At 33.8% G+C, this 14,406-nt stretch overlaps 1 protein-coding gene across 1 annotated transcript in view; it reads right to left on the bottom strand.

The window, feature by feature from the left end:
- The window catches only part of LOC115442429 (protein sprint), a gene marked incomplete at its 3' end in the record, with an annotated part of 260,741 nt that overhangs the window by 138,681 nt on the left and 107,654 nt on the right, over nucleotides 1–14,406 (bottom strand).

Below are 14,406 nucleotides of genomic sequence, written 5' to 3'. Positions count from 1 at the left end.
ACGAATATGGTTTGAGTAACTTAATTACATATTTGTACGTTTAAAGGGCCCAGGACGCTGTAAGGAAACATATGTGATTAGAATATATTTTTCTCACATCAGTTCTATTTGGGTTAAGATAACCTTCAGGCGATTTACATTTTCTTATATCAATGAGAATACGGCTATTGCTAAAGACTGCAATGAATGTTTCAACTATTTATGAAACTATCTCAAAGAAATTAAGATGATTGAAGCGTTTTAGTCTTCTCTTGTCATGTCTTGTTTCATTTTTTTTTGGAAATGCAGGTAATTATGGAAGGGAAATTTAAAAAAAAGTGTGATGTGATGATATTTACCTAATTAAATTCAAAAGACAACGAACTATGAACATCTTAATGTATTACTTATATTCAACTTAAAACAAGCGATTCCTCTTAAATTGCTAGTGACTTTAACTAAAAATGTTATGTTAGTATCAAGTTCCGTCTGTACCTACCTACACATCTTGGTATTAAAGCAAAATAATTCACTAAACAAGCTTCATCGATTTCCACCCACTGCTAAGCAAAGGCTCTTCGCATCAAGGATTAGTGTGGGCGAACTTAACTATTTTATTAAATGCTTACTTAAAACGCCTTTAGTCTTTGCTAGAATAATTATAATGTTGTCTGAATTCTATTGAGACGTACTAAGAACGTATAAAACTTGCTTTATCATCTTCCGAGTCTTTTTAGGACATTCATTGTGTCTACCACGACTGGAATGCAAGTAATGGCATTTGATAGAAAGTGGTCCAACCGCCGACCTAACCAAAAATATCAGATAAGTTGAAAAAGTATTATTAAGAAATTTAGTATAAAAATGGATTGCACATGTTAAAACGTAATTTAATTATTGACTCGACTAAAATGGTATAAGATCATGTATCAGAAAATGATTTAGATACTTATTATAGGTTATTCCAATATTAATTACGGGCTAATTTAGGTTACAATTTGATCGAGCCATTTCTCATGTTCTAGTTTTTTATACCAATAAAAACCAACAAATCCAACGCCTTATCTGATACTTCCGCATGATTTACCGCGAAGTCAAAAAACCTGACCAAATTAAGAGACAAGACAAAACCGACTGCATAAATGATTCCATGAACGGATGGTACTTTCATAACTTCAATATTCTTCACTTTCACCGCCAGCATATATGGGTCGGGTAACGAAAGTAACTCTGTCACCGGTATTACAATGCACAATAGATATGACATCTCACCGACGGCGGGTGTGCCACACTTTCGTGCCATTCATATAAGTTATATATCATTCCGCTTATAAAAATCTGATTATATTTATATAATTATAACTAGCTTCTGCCTGCCGCTTTGCCCGCTTGAAAAAGTTTTTTGGTGGCAAATATTTTCCCGAGATTAAAAGCTTATAGCAGTCAGAAGTGTTGTAGATTTCAATAAGTGAAATAACATTCTAATTCACTTTAGTAGCTCCTGAGATTAGAACGTTCAAACAAACATACTCTTCAACTTTATAATATTATTATAGAAATGATGCTCTATGTTTTATTGATTTAGATAATGTTTCAAAAAGATAAGGATATAATATGTTATATTGTTCTTGACTTATAACATCGCAATATGGGTATTGCAATTAGATTTCGCTACGAATTAATATTTAAGCAACTGAATGACTGAAACAGAGCGGCTCTTTCGCTTGAACCATCCCTGCTAATAAGAATGGCAATATCGGATAGAACTTTGACATATGATACCATATTGCACTCGACATTGGTATTAACGCATAAATGGTCAATAATACCATGACTAAAATTTCTTGCAAGCCGGTATATGATAGTGCCCGCACACTACTGTTTGGTGGCGGAAATATATTCGTTGAAGGTTTGTTATAGTTTTAACCTTAGTATGTGCAGACGTTCATAATTTAAAAAACAAAGTTTAACAAGATTAATACAGCTTCCCATTTCGCATCTTTTGAATATTTATGAACTTTAAGACCTCTGCAATAAAATACAAATAAAATTTTGACGTTCGCAAACAACCTTCGTAAAGAACAGATTTCGAAGTATGACAAAGGATTTCTTTTTTAATTTTATTTAAGGAGCTTGGTCATGATTTCACGTCCATATCGCTCTATATTCGCTTTCACCGGTATTCACTCACTTTTCATTATTTCAAATTACATTTTTTAATAAATCCCTTACCCCTTCCGACGTAAACACTGACAAATATGAGGTCCAATCCGCACACACTCCGACAAAACAAGATATACGTCTTCTCAAGGCAAAGTTAATTAACACGGTGAAATTTCAATACATCCAAACTATGATTGAAGTAAAACTATTTTGTGTGTGAACAAGCGCAGCATCGTACACATTACTGACATTACTGAATGGCGTGTGAACATAATACAAGAGTATTTTGAAAGTGCGCGCACGAACGCGACGGCATTGAAACCTTGTGTTATGCTAATTTTCCCGCTTACCTAATACTTAAACTGTATCTTCTAGTTCACAGTTAATGTGGTTAATAGCGCGGTAAATACATGCACATGCGTAATCGATCCTGATTTCGCAGACATGCGTGTCCATTGTTGTTTTTGTCCAAAATTATCATAACGTATTGGATCTGCAAATATCAATTTAGTTTCGAAATGTTTATAATAAAAAAAACTACTCTACAAACCATTAGATACGCGTGAACGTAATGTTAGATCCAATTGGAATAAAATCTATAAACCGCAATAAAGTCTCCGTGGTAATTATCAAGTGGTAAATAATTTTAAAAATGTTTAGGATAAACATCACCTTACATGAATGTATACAAAATAAATAAACGAAAAACTTTTTTAGGTTGAATAAATTTTTTTTTTATAATATAAGTAGAAATAAAAGCTTGTCACGAGATTACTTTTGCCAATACAAGTTACATAATTATTTTAACTACACAATATCCCACTTTCTTGAAGAAAATGTCGTCTCTAATGAACTAGCCTCAAGTCACCAGCGTAGACGAATGCAGTACCTTTTCCATTAAAATAATTTAACAGCATATTACAGCGGTCGGCCGTGACACTGTAATTATGTTTATCACCTGTGCCGAGCCTTTTCTCATTTCACTATGACACGCTAAAATGTGTCTAGACACCGGCAGCTAGGTCAAAATGGCACAAATAATTGCACCATAATTACTAGTCGAATGATCTTTGTAGGGAATTTGAAATAAACGCATTCATGATTTAGAATCTTCGAGGAACAGCGGTAGTCCAACGTTGTATTAGAGGTGATCGGGGCACCATTGGTTTGAATAAATTTATAATTTTGAAATATTTGTCTAAGCTTGTATGTTCTGAAAAAGTTGATATTACAGCAACTAATCTATACTATTATATAAAGCTGAAGAGTTTGTTTGTTTGTTTGTTTGTTTGTTTGTTTGTTTGAACGCGCTAATCTCAGGAACTACCAGTCCAAACTGAAAAATTCTTTTTGTGTTGGATAGCCCTTTGTTCGTGGAGTGCTATAGGCTATATATCATCACGCTATACCCAATAGGAGCGGAGCAGTAATGGCTAATCTCAGGAACTACCGGTCCAAACTGAAAAATTATTTTTGCGTTGGATAGCCCTTTGTTCGTAGAGTGCTATATTCTATATATCATCACGCTATACCCAATAGGAGCGGAGCAGTAATGGCTAATCTCAGGAACTACCAGTCCAAACTGAAAAAATATTTTTGCGTTGGATAGCCCTTTGTTCGTAGAGTGCTATATTCTATATATCATCACGCTATACCCAATAGGAGCGGAGCAGTAATGGCTAATCTCAGGAACTACCGGTCCAAACTGAAAAATTCTTTTTACGTTGGATAGCCCTTTGTTCCTAGAGTGCTATATTTTATATATCATCACGCTATACGCAATAGGAGCGGAGCAGTAATGGCTAATCTCAGGAACTACCGATTCGAACTGAAAAATTCTTTTTGTGTTGAATAGCCCTTTGTTTGTAGAGTGCTCTAAGTTATATATCATCACGCTATGACCAATAGGAGCGGAGCAGTAATGGCTAAACTCAGGAACTACCAGTTTGAACTGAAAAAATCTTTTTGCGTTGGATAGCCCTTTATTTGTGGGGTGCTATAGGCTGTATATCATCACGCTATGACCAATAGGAGCGGAGCAGTAATGAAACATGTTGCAAATACGGGGACAATTTATTAGTTTTGAGAGCTTCCGTTGCGTGCGCTGCGTAAACGGTTAAAGTTATGCAACAATGATGTATGACGGGATTATTCCTCTTAAAAAGTTCTAAAAATATATATTATAAAACATAGTCCCCCGCTGGATCCGTTTGCCTGAACGTCTTAAACTCAAAAACTACCCAACGTATTAAGATAAAATTTGGTATGGAGACAGTTTGAAACCCTGGGAAGAACATAGGCTCCCGGGAAACTACTACTTTTATAATGCAAAACTTTAGCCTGAAAAACTTTATAACGCGGGCGGAGCCGCGAGCAAAAGCTAGTATAACATAAAACAGAGGAGTAGTTTTATGAGCATATATTCCTAAGTATTTATATTTGTCATAAAGTATAAATAATAAAAAGCAAGATGAAAAACAGTTTAACTGTCACCTCTGCCGTCAACCCTTTGATGTCTGGAGCCAGGTCGGCCTTGAGACATTATTATTGGCATTAAACTACAGACCGTACAATAAAGATTCAGTATAGTACTCTTAGAACTAAAGTGATCTAACTTAAAAATTTTTGATTTTGTTAAAAAACGACCTTCCAAAGCATGCTCTATAACCCTATAACTCTATGAGAATAGAAACAGAGATTCTCCCTTTTGATGACCGCCCAATTCATTGCCTTCTATATTGTTGTAATATTTTTTATTAGTTCCAACAAATCGTCTTTTGTTTAGTTAGGTCACTTATTTCTAAGGGTGAGTTATGTGCTAACTCTGAAATCTAGTTTGTGTTAGCTGAAATACGTATAAATCCTATGACGTCATAGGAGACGAGCCTATCGGGGACAAACTCCAGATTCTGCGCTGATAGAACAAAAATAAAACAATATCATTGCCCGACCTGGGATGTAACGGAATGAGAACATTCTCCAATCTCCAAATATAACCGAATTAAAACTAGAGTCGAGTGTATCGTACTGTCTCGTATTACTAGACATACTCATTTGTTTAACTTTGCTGATACAAACAAACATTGTGTTCCGCAATCTGCAAACACATCACAACACTCACTAACACTTGCCGGCTACTCACTTATTTGAATGTCATTTAAGTTTTCCAATTGTACGCTTTTTACAACTCTTTCTAATCTCACTAAAAACTACATAATATACGTATTCTATGTACATATATTCCACTATCCAGTTTATCATTTTAACTAATTTCAGTTTACTAGTGATTAACGTCGATAATTGTAATGGCTTTAACACAACTTTTGCAAGTCAAACGACGAGAACAAAACTAGTCTGATAATGCGAAGTACCTTTTATTAAAGTAGAAAGCATTTTGTTCGTATTAGACGGCGGCGAACAGGTTAGGTAGGAATCCTGGACTAATACATGAAATTGGCTTCTATCGACATTCAACACTAGGGACCTACGATCTTTAAGACTATCTATTTTGAAAATAGTATTCTGCTACTTTTGATGTGTGACCACGAAAACCTCTGTTTACGAAACAAAATGAATTAGCATCTACGGAATACAGCTTCTTATAAATTACATAGTTTTTAGAATCGACTAGAAATGTAGGACTTTACTACCTCGACATACAAATGTGCAAACTTCCTCCATAAATAAGTAAAGACTCAGAACACAGAAGATTGTATAATATTATTTTTATAACAAGTCTATACAGCAAAAGTCTAAGCATTTATGAAATAATATGCACACAATACCACATTTGATTATCCATAATACAAAGTAGAAATCATCTCTCTTTGCGTTTCATATCACACAGAATGCCCTTTAATTTGCAAGCCCTTCATTTCGTCATGACTTCAAAACTCAGCATCAAATATGTATATTCAGAGCGGGTATTACATAAACATAAAGTTCTGCTCTGCAATACAGTCTCTCGTGTTTGCATTGGCTCGGCAAACATCGGGGTAAATAGCGGAAACGTTATTACAACTTGAAACTCTCACCTAGATATTCAACGATAATTTAAATAATTCTACATTTGCGAATACATCGCTCTTTAGACAAATCGTCAAATAAATATGATCTGTACTGATGCAGAAATGGTTTCTTTATGATTGAGATTCGGTGGTGTGCGTTCGGTACTTCAAAACACTCGCCCAATTCGGCGTAATTCTAATAATGTTGATATTAAAGTAAGTCATGTGGAAAAAAATATTAACTTTTATTGGAGGATATGAATTCAATAAACTGGCATAAGAGTACTTAATCATATTTGATGGAAATATAAAACGTATTCTTCAATCATTAGTTTAAATTATTGATACTTAATTCAAATATATGGAAGGGCGATGTATATACATGTGTAAACGTAGCCGCACTGCGAGAAAAACAGGGAAAAAATGTATACGTATATTAAATTGTACTTAAAAATTAATATGGCAATCTTTATGAAAGCAACAGAAGCCGAAACAAGTTTTTCTAATTTTCGTCGGTCTGTCTGTATGTTTGTACACGCATCACGCAAAAACCACTACATGAAATTGAATGCAATTTTCGCCGGCGTAGTGCTAGAGCTCTAAGTAAAAATATAGGCTCAATTTTATCCCAGGAAAATATAAAGCGGAACTTGTACCACGGAAAAACTATAACGCGAGCGGAGGTAGTGGAAAAAAATCGGATTCGTAATTTATAGCATAGCAATAAATAAAGTATCTCATATAAACATCACATAATCGTGTAAAGAATACACAACAATCTTAGACGTGCATTACTTGACTTATCATTAAATTAGCCACCAAACACACATTTCAAACACCATTAACCTTATTCAGTATTCTAATGTGCTATAATTCGTAGCCATATATCCCTAATATGACCATAATATCACGTAACCGACTTTTATGCTTATAATAAACGCAGATACGACTTTTTCGGCAACCGTAACCATATCATAGTAGAATTGGAATAAAATTCGCATAATGTTTTATCGCATTTATAAAACAACCAAAAAGGACATCGCGGCCGGTACATTCCAAGGCGGAATTATCATAAACCGACCCCATTATGTCGTAAACCCATAAATATGTTGTAAAACCATAAACGGAGGCACCAAGGCGTGACATAAATTTTCTTGAATTGGCAGACTTCATACCGCAAATATAGTCGTCCAAAATTGCGGGCTCTCTGTAAAAAGCGAATAAAAATGGCATTATAGGCAACGCATTACGTCTGTACTATTTATTTGTTGAGTTTTCACGAATCAATGGCTCATAAAATTATTTTATTGCAAGAAAAGGAGTATTTCATCACACTTTTTCTTCAACTTTCGATAGGGATGTTCTAAAAAGGCATTTCCTCCTGAATACCATAAGTTTATAAAAGTCAAATATATTAGAGGTACATGAGTATTCTTAGTTTGGAATTAAGTAAGTCAAATTTTATTTATGCGGGAATGAAAAATAACATAAACAATGATTGCTCACATTCCCACTCTCGCAATAATGTCGCGTTCATAAAACCAATGATCCATAATCATCTTTACTGACCACATAGCACGTTGTAAAACAATTTGCATACAATTAATAAGAGCCATTAGCAATGTTTTGCGGCTTAAACGTTTTAGTGGCCGCATGTTAATTGAAGCTTTAGATATATTTAGTGAACTGATTTTAATTAAAATTGAGTGATTAAAAATATTAAAGAGAAATATGTAATCATACTAACATGGTTTATAAGAGTAGAATTGCTTGTTGAAGAGTTTCTATGTTTTAACGCGTTAATCTCAGGAACTACTAATCTGATATTGATTTTTTTTCACTTATAGGAAGCTACATTACTCCAGGATATATAGTATTTCCTGTAGGCAACGGCTTGGCTGTGCCTCTGGCATTGCTTTAGTGATTAGTACATCGGCGGCGGATGCTGCTAACCATCAGGCGAACCGCTTGCTCGTTTGCCTACTAAATAAATAAAATTACAGAAAATTACTACAAATATTATAAAAATAATGATTATTGATGTTTCCAACCCGAATATAACCGAAATTTCGCAAGCCTAATTGCCAATTCCTTTCTTTAAAATTAAACTCTGCACCCATCATACTATTTATAGGGGATCATTGCTTACCGTCATGTAATCTACTTCGATTACTGACATCAGCAGCTACAAACCTTAATAGACAATAGACAAGCACAATGATAACTCACCCTTCCGTTCACTATTGTTTTATACATTTCCTGTAGACCCATTATGTAGAACCACAGTAAAAAAAACAGTAATCAACGCGTCAACAGGACAGGGCCCTTTATTCAACCCATCACGTCAAGTTCACCTGTGCTGTTCACCCTTGGGAATAAGTCTTCACGATTAATGACTAAATAATAAACACCACGGCGAAAGAAACAAACCGGTTATAAATCAAAAGGCAACGATCGTCAATTTATTGTGATTACCGTTGTGTATTTTTTATTTTGTTAACTGATAAACGATGTAAGTCCAACGTCGCTTGTTGTTTGGCAAGATTTGTCAAGATTTCCGATACTAAAAAACTCGATTACATGACGTGCTAAAAGTGGAGTTAATGCAAAACCTCGTAACATATCATAGAATAAAAAATTGATTATTTTAAATAAATCCTGTGTTATAGCTGCTATAAGACAAATATATTTTTAGTCGTCAATAGTTTAATATTTAGTAGAAAGTATCAAAATAACGTGACATCTAGAATATTATAAACCAATTTCCCTAAAACAAGTAAGGGAGATGAAAAAATTTACTGAACTTTATTCACTTCGACTTAAGGTATAGTTTCGATAACTGCATGGACGATCGCTAGTGAAAACAAACATTGGATCAAACTTGATTATATCATCGCGGAAACTATTTATTAATGCATAGTATATTACACCACAATTCACCCCTTAATTATACAAAACGAGACAACCATAATCTGCGTCTATATTAATTAACGTGCTGATTAATTGTCGACACTAACTCAAGGGGTAATTAGTTAAGACGTTAATATTTCTCTAATCATATTACTTATGAACATAATATAGTACCTACATATAAAATATATAGTATGTAAACTGGTAAGGACAAATTGTATACTCCAAGTACTTAATAAATTTGAAATTAAGTCTGGATAACATTAATAGGTTATTATAAATAAGAGTCATTAACTTCTTCTGTTTGTTCTTATATCACGCTAATGTGTGTTGAGTAGAACACATATTTTCAAGTATAGTGCAAGAAAGGCTTAGGTTGGCCACCTGATTGACGTTAAACCCTCTCTGGGGGATTGAGCCTCTGGTAAATATAGTCGGCATCATAGAAAACAGACATGACGTCACTGCAATGTTGTCGCATTTTATATGATAAGTGACATTTCAAAAGTACAATAATACCACTCCCTCCCGTCCCACCTTCTAATTTCTAATTATAGGGATTTTCTTAGATCAGCACACAGCTAGTACATATTAAATAAAGTTGGCATCATAGAAAACCGAGGCAAATTCGCGGCGTTGTTGTCGCCTTTCGCAAATCTAACGATATTCCCAAAGACCAATAAATCCCCTCCACATTCTTATTACCCATTAGACCATCGATAAGATCAGCAATTAGCTACAATCTACGTGTCCACTAACTGTCTGGATGATCATATGGAGTAATGATAAGTTACCTTACAGACTTGTCCCACATCGCCGAAGAATAAACAGTTATAGTCAAAATTCGCTTATTACATTTTACAACACAATTAATCAAAACAATACTCTAAAGAACAACATAGATATAAATAAACACGAAATTATTATAGGTTAATTACGAGCCTCAAAGCATAATAAAACCGCTGTGAGATATTTCAAATTGTTATCGATAAATCAGACGAAATATCGTACAAGTTCGAACGCATAAAATCGAACTTTCCCCATAATGAAATGCCTAAGCTTGGAACGGTCTACAAAGTATTTCAAATAATTAACGGGCCTCACAGGAGGGTAGTGAGTATTTAATTATTTTTAAGTACTCCGACCCCACTCTGATCGGCACGGTCTATTGATTTTAAAATTATGATCACGGGACGAGAGTATCGGGTATATAATTAAATTATATGCTTACGGTTCCATTTAGAAAATCTCAGCGCCGTTTCCTCTTTAGGCGTAGATAAAACGTTGCGTAAATTGTTTTGTATATTGACAATTTCTCGCCTATACTCGTATTATTTTAAATGCGACGAATTAAATTTTTTTTGAATTTTTATAGAAAAAAATTAAGCTTTTAAACAATTAATATTCCCTCAAAACTACTATAATATCACCCATTTAAATATCTTAAACAATTAGCAATAATTTGCAGTTTAAATTAACAGCTAGACTGCCAAATCGTAGTCTTGATACTTAAAAAAATAAACTATTTAATTTTCTCAACTAAGTCCAATTTAACTAGATAGATAAAGACAAGTTCTGAAGAGGAGAAAGCCAATTAGCAATGCTAGGAACCCTGATTGTGCCAACTAGGAGCGGTATAAATTATATTAAGAACCGAACAAAGGCCTGATGACATTAAGGCTGGATGTGGCATGAGCTGGGTCAGGTCATGCGATACCGCACGTGTCTGCGGTTACCGGTAAGCTTGTTCTGAGCTCATGTAACTTGGGGTTGAAAACAATCGATGAAGGATGTACTACATGTGTTTATGACTAACTAATGTAACTTCTAACAGCGTGACGAATTTTGTAGACTTTTGTGGAGTAAATATTTATTCCAAACGGTTTTGAGGACCTTTACACATAATCTGAATAGTTACTAAGCAAGATTATGATTTACATCAATAAAAAATTATCAACGTTCGGCACAATAACAAAGATTTACGGTTCATTCTCACTGTAGATTTACACCAGCTTGCCTATCCCGGGAGTCATAAACCGTCAGAAGCTTTGGCCACAAACGCTCATCTTTGTTTAAAGATGAAGAATATGAAAAAAACCGACATAATTAGAGCATCACCGATATTTAATTTCTTAAATCACAATTTTGAAAATAAAAACCATATCGTGATCGCTTTACAATTTGAAAAATAAAAATAATACTGCAGACGCGTATCGGCGCATCCTGTTTCCATACCTCGATGTAAATTATAGTGGGCCCGGACTCAAGTATATTCACTTAGCCAATAGAACCTTTGGAACGGGTCTTTTGTTCCCACCTCGAAGAGCCGAATTCATTAGAGAAATTCATGTGACTACGTGCGGTGTACATAAACGTTATCTTTTAAATAGTGCTGTGTGATATAAGATGTATTGATGAGTATAATAGGATTGGTTTCGTGGTTTAGAAATTTGAAATAATAATAATAAATCAGTTTATTGCCTTATCACACTAATGATAACATACAGTTTCTTATACTTATAAAATGTACTAAGTTTTTAAATAAATATTATTTTACATAATTTGAATTTCTCTCACGAATGAAAACTGTTTACTTTATGACAAATTTAGGAAATCTGGAACACTTAGAACAAAATCGCTATTGTAAGAATGAAGGAGCCCACATTATTTTGAATTTACAGTATTTATACTAAGATCTTTAATTTTACAGCTTAGTAGGTAGGTATTGTATTTATTTACCTTATTGTATGTATTTATTTCACTTGTGAAACGGCACAAAAATGACATACCTGAAAAAGAAATAACATTATTATTTATAATATTGACGCAAATAGTTCTCTAACCTAAATTTCAATGCAACAAATACCATTACAATAATAACAAACTATAAATATTATTCCAATTTTCAAATCTCAAGTTTTTTGCTACATGTAATTGCGCCTACCGTTTTACTCATAGCACGCATTCGTTGCGCGTGAGTCTATTATTTTAGAACAGGCGTATTTATCTACAGTTACGAACGAGTTGCATGCTGAGAGTCATAACTAGTTATTTGTTAACTATAGCTTAAATAATATTGTTTCAAATAACATAATCTCAACAACACAGTTATATTAAAAAAAAATTGTACAGTCAGCCACAAAAGTAGCTGTACAAATTCAAAACTTTAAAAAGCTTCTACACATTGACGACTGCAATCTAAATATACTTTTTTTTTATCGAGATTAAGTAAAAACTTAAAAGTATATTTTAGAGAAGAAAAAACGATTGTTGATAAGGACAAATAAGTTGTTCTGCTACTCATGTGACTGAATGTATGTACGTGGAGTAGGAATGGGCTAGGTTAAGCTTAAGTAGTTATATTCATAAAAAGGAAAATTATGAATCTCTGAAATCTAAATATTCCAAATTAAATGACAAATTCGGTCTGTATAAAATACTGTGCCATTTAGTACTTATGAAACTTAGTCAAGGTTAAAGTGTAACGTAACACTCAAAACTTCCCAGACAAATCTTAATGTCGTTAGGTACTATAGGCGCGTTTCAAAAAATAATCGCCAAGTAATTAAAGTCTTAAGTCTCGTTTAATTAAAGCTGTCGCAGTCTAGTCACGGACGTTGCAGAGAGCACTCCGAGACATCGGAAAAAAATAATGAGTAACAAAGTTGGTAAGTATTTGTCGCATCGGGCTGTGCAGCCAACTTCCTTTGCCGCGTCGACCCCGCAACTTTCATTACAAGCTATTTATTTTTTAAACAGATCCTCTTCTCATTTTATTCAATTAAATTCATATAAAATGGTTATAATGCGTACGCCGTACACACAAATCCCTGCTAAAATATATAAAAAGGCATTTTTGATTGTTTGTATTTGATTTTTTTACACGTACCAAATATTGATCAATGGACACAACATCCAGACCCCAATACAAACAGCGTATTATTTATCACGCGCCTTAGTCGGCGGCTTCGCCCGCGCGATAAAAGTTTTTACGGGATATGTTCCCGGGTTAATAAGTAGCCTAAAGCATTCAAGAGTAATATAGCTTCTTACTAGAGTTTTTTTTTAATCGGTTCGGTAGTTCTAGAGTTTAGCGCGTTTAAACAAATAAATTGTAACGCTGCGCTATCCTAGCCGAGTGAAATCGGGCGTTTCCGGAAGTATTCGGCTGCTCAGGCAGGCTGGCAGAAGAGAAGATATGTCGCGCAGCGACTAATTATTTTTGCTAATATAATGTTTGCTGTAAAAAGAGCGTTTAACAAAACATCTTAGCGTTGGGATAGATTTTAAATTTTAATTTAGAGACAGTTCTAAATGCATATAAAATTTTAGATCACGCAATGACTTATCAATAAGGGTTATTTTACCGCACGTGCATTAATTAGTCTACAAGCTAGTTATTTATTATAACATAGCAAAAAAATGTTTCTAAACAAAATAAGCGTCCATTGAAAATTTACAATCCAACTAAACATTACAATTATAGCTAACTTTAACACTTGGCTATAAATAATATAGAAACAATTTATCATTAAAAATATTTGTTTTTAAGTATATATAAACCACACAATAGATTTATATGTATGACACATTTGATGACACACATACCTTGTTTATCAGGAAATGCATGGGGGCCAGAGTTCGTCATACATTGTTAGCGTTGTTGTTAGACTGAGAGAATTGAAAAAAACTCTTAGCTTGTTTAACAAAAGGCAATAATAATATACTGGAGGTATACTGAAGAGCCTAGATAGAATAGCCGTTTTGTCTACAGCTCAAATAAAAATTAATTTTGACATTGATATAAAAAACTATTTTACGGATTTTATCGCGGTTTTTTAAATTATCATTTTCTCCCGACATTTCGAAGACTTTACCTCCTGCGTACTGAACCGAAAATGAACTGACCTAGTAATATCAAAATGTTACTTCAAAATATTACATTTTTCTAAATATATTAATAAAATATCACATTGTCACCAAGTATCCGTTCCACGCTTGCCTTATCACTTATAAAACAGTTTAGTAAGTAGTCGATGAACAAAATCACACTTCACTATACTTCAGCCCAATAGAAGTAAAACCATATAAAAATCCTTTTAAAATAGCACTCAACACAAAACCAAAACGGCTTATGCACTAACGTCACTCGAGATCTAGCGATCATCATTTTGTTTGACGTGAAGAATAAAGAGGGATCTTTGAGACACCCTAATTGATACAAATATTTGCGGAGAACGCTCGGCCGAGGGCATCAGGGATGGAAATAGAACAAGTGCTTTGTTATTGTCGATGTGGCTTCTTTGTAATGTATTTTTAACATATATTTATGTTCTATTTTAGAAGC

The sequence above is a fragment of the Manduca sexta genome, chromosome 11, assembly GCF_014839805.1.
Source record: "Manduca sexta isolate Smith_Timp_Sample1 chromosome 11, JHU_Msex_v1.0, whole genome shotgun sequence".
Classification (NCBI taxonomy): Eukaryota; Metazoa; Arthropoda; class Insecta; order Lepidoptera; family Sphingidae; genus Manduca; species Manduca sexta.
The sequence above is the reverse complement of the archived record's forward strand: the minus strand, read 5'-3'. Positions and strand labels throughout refer to the sequence as shown.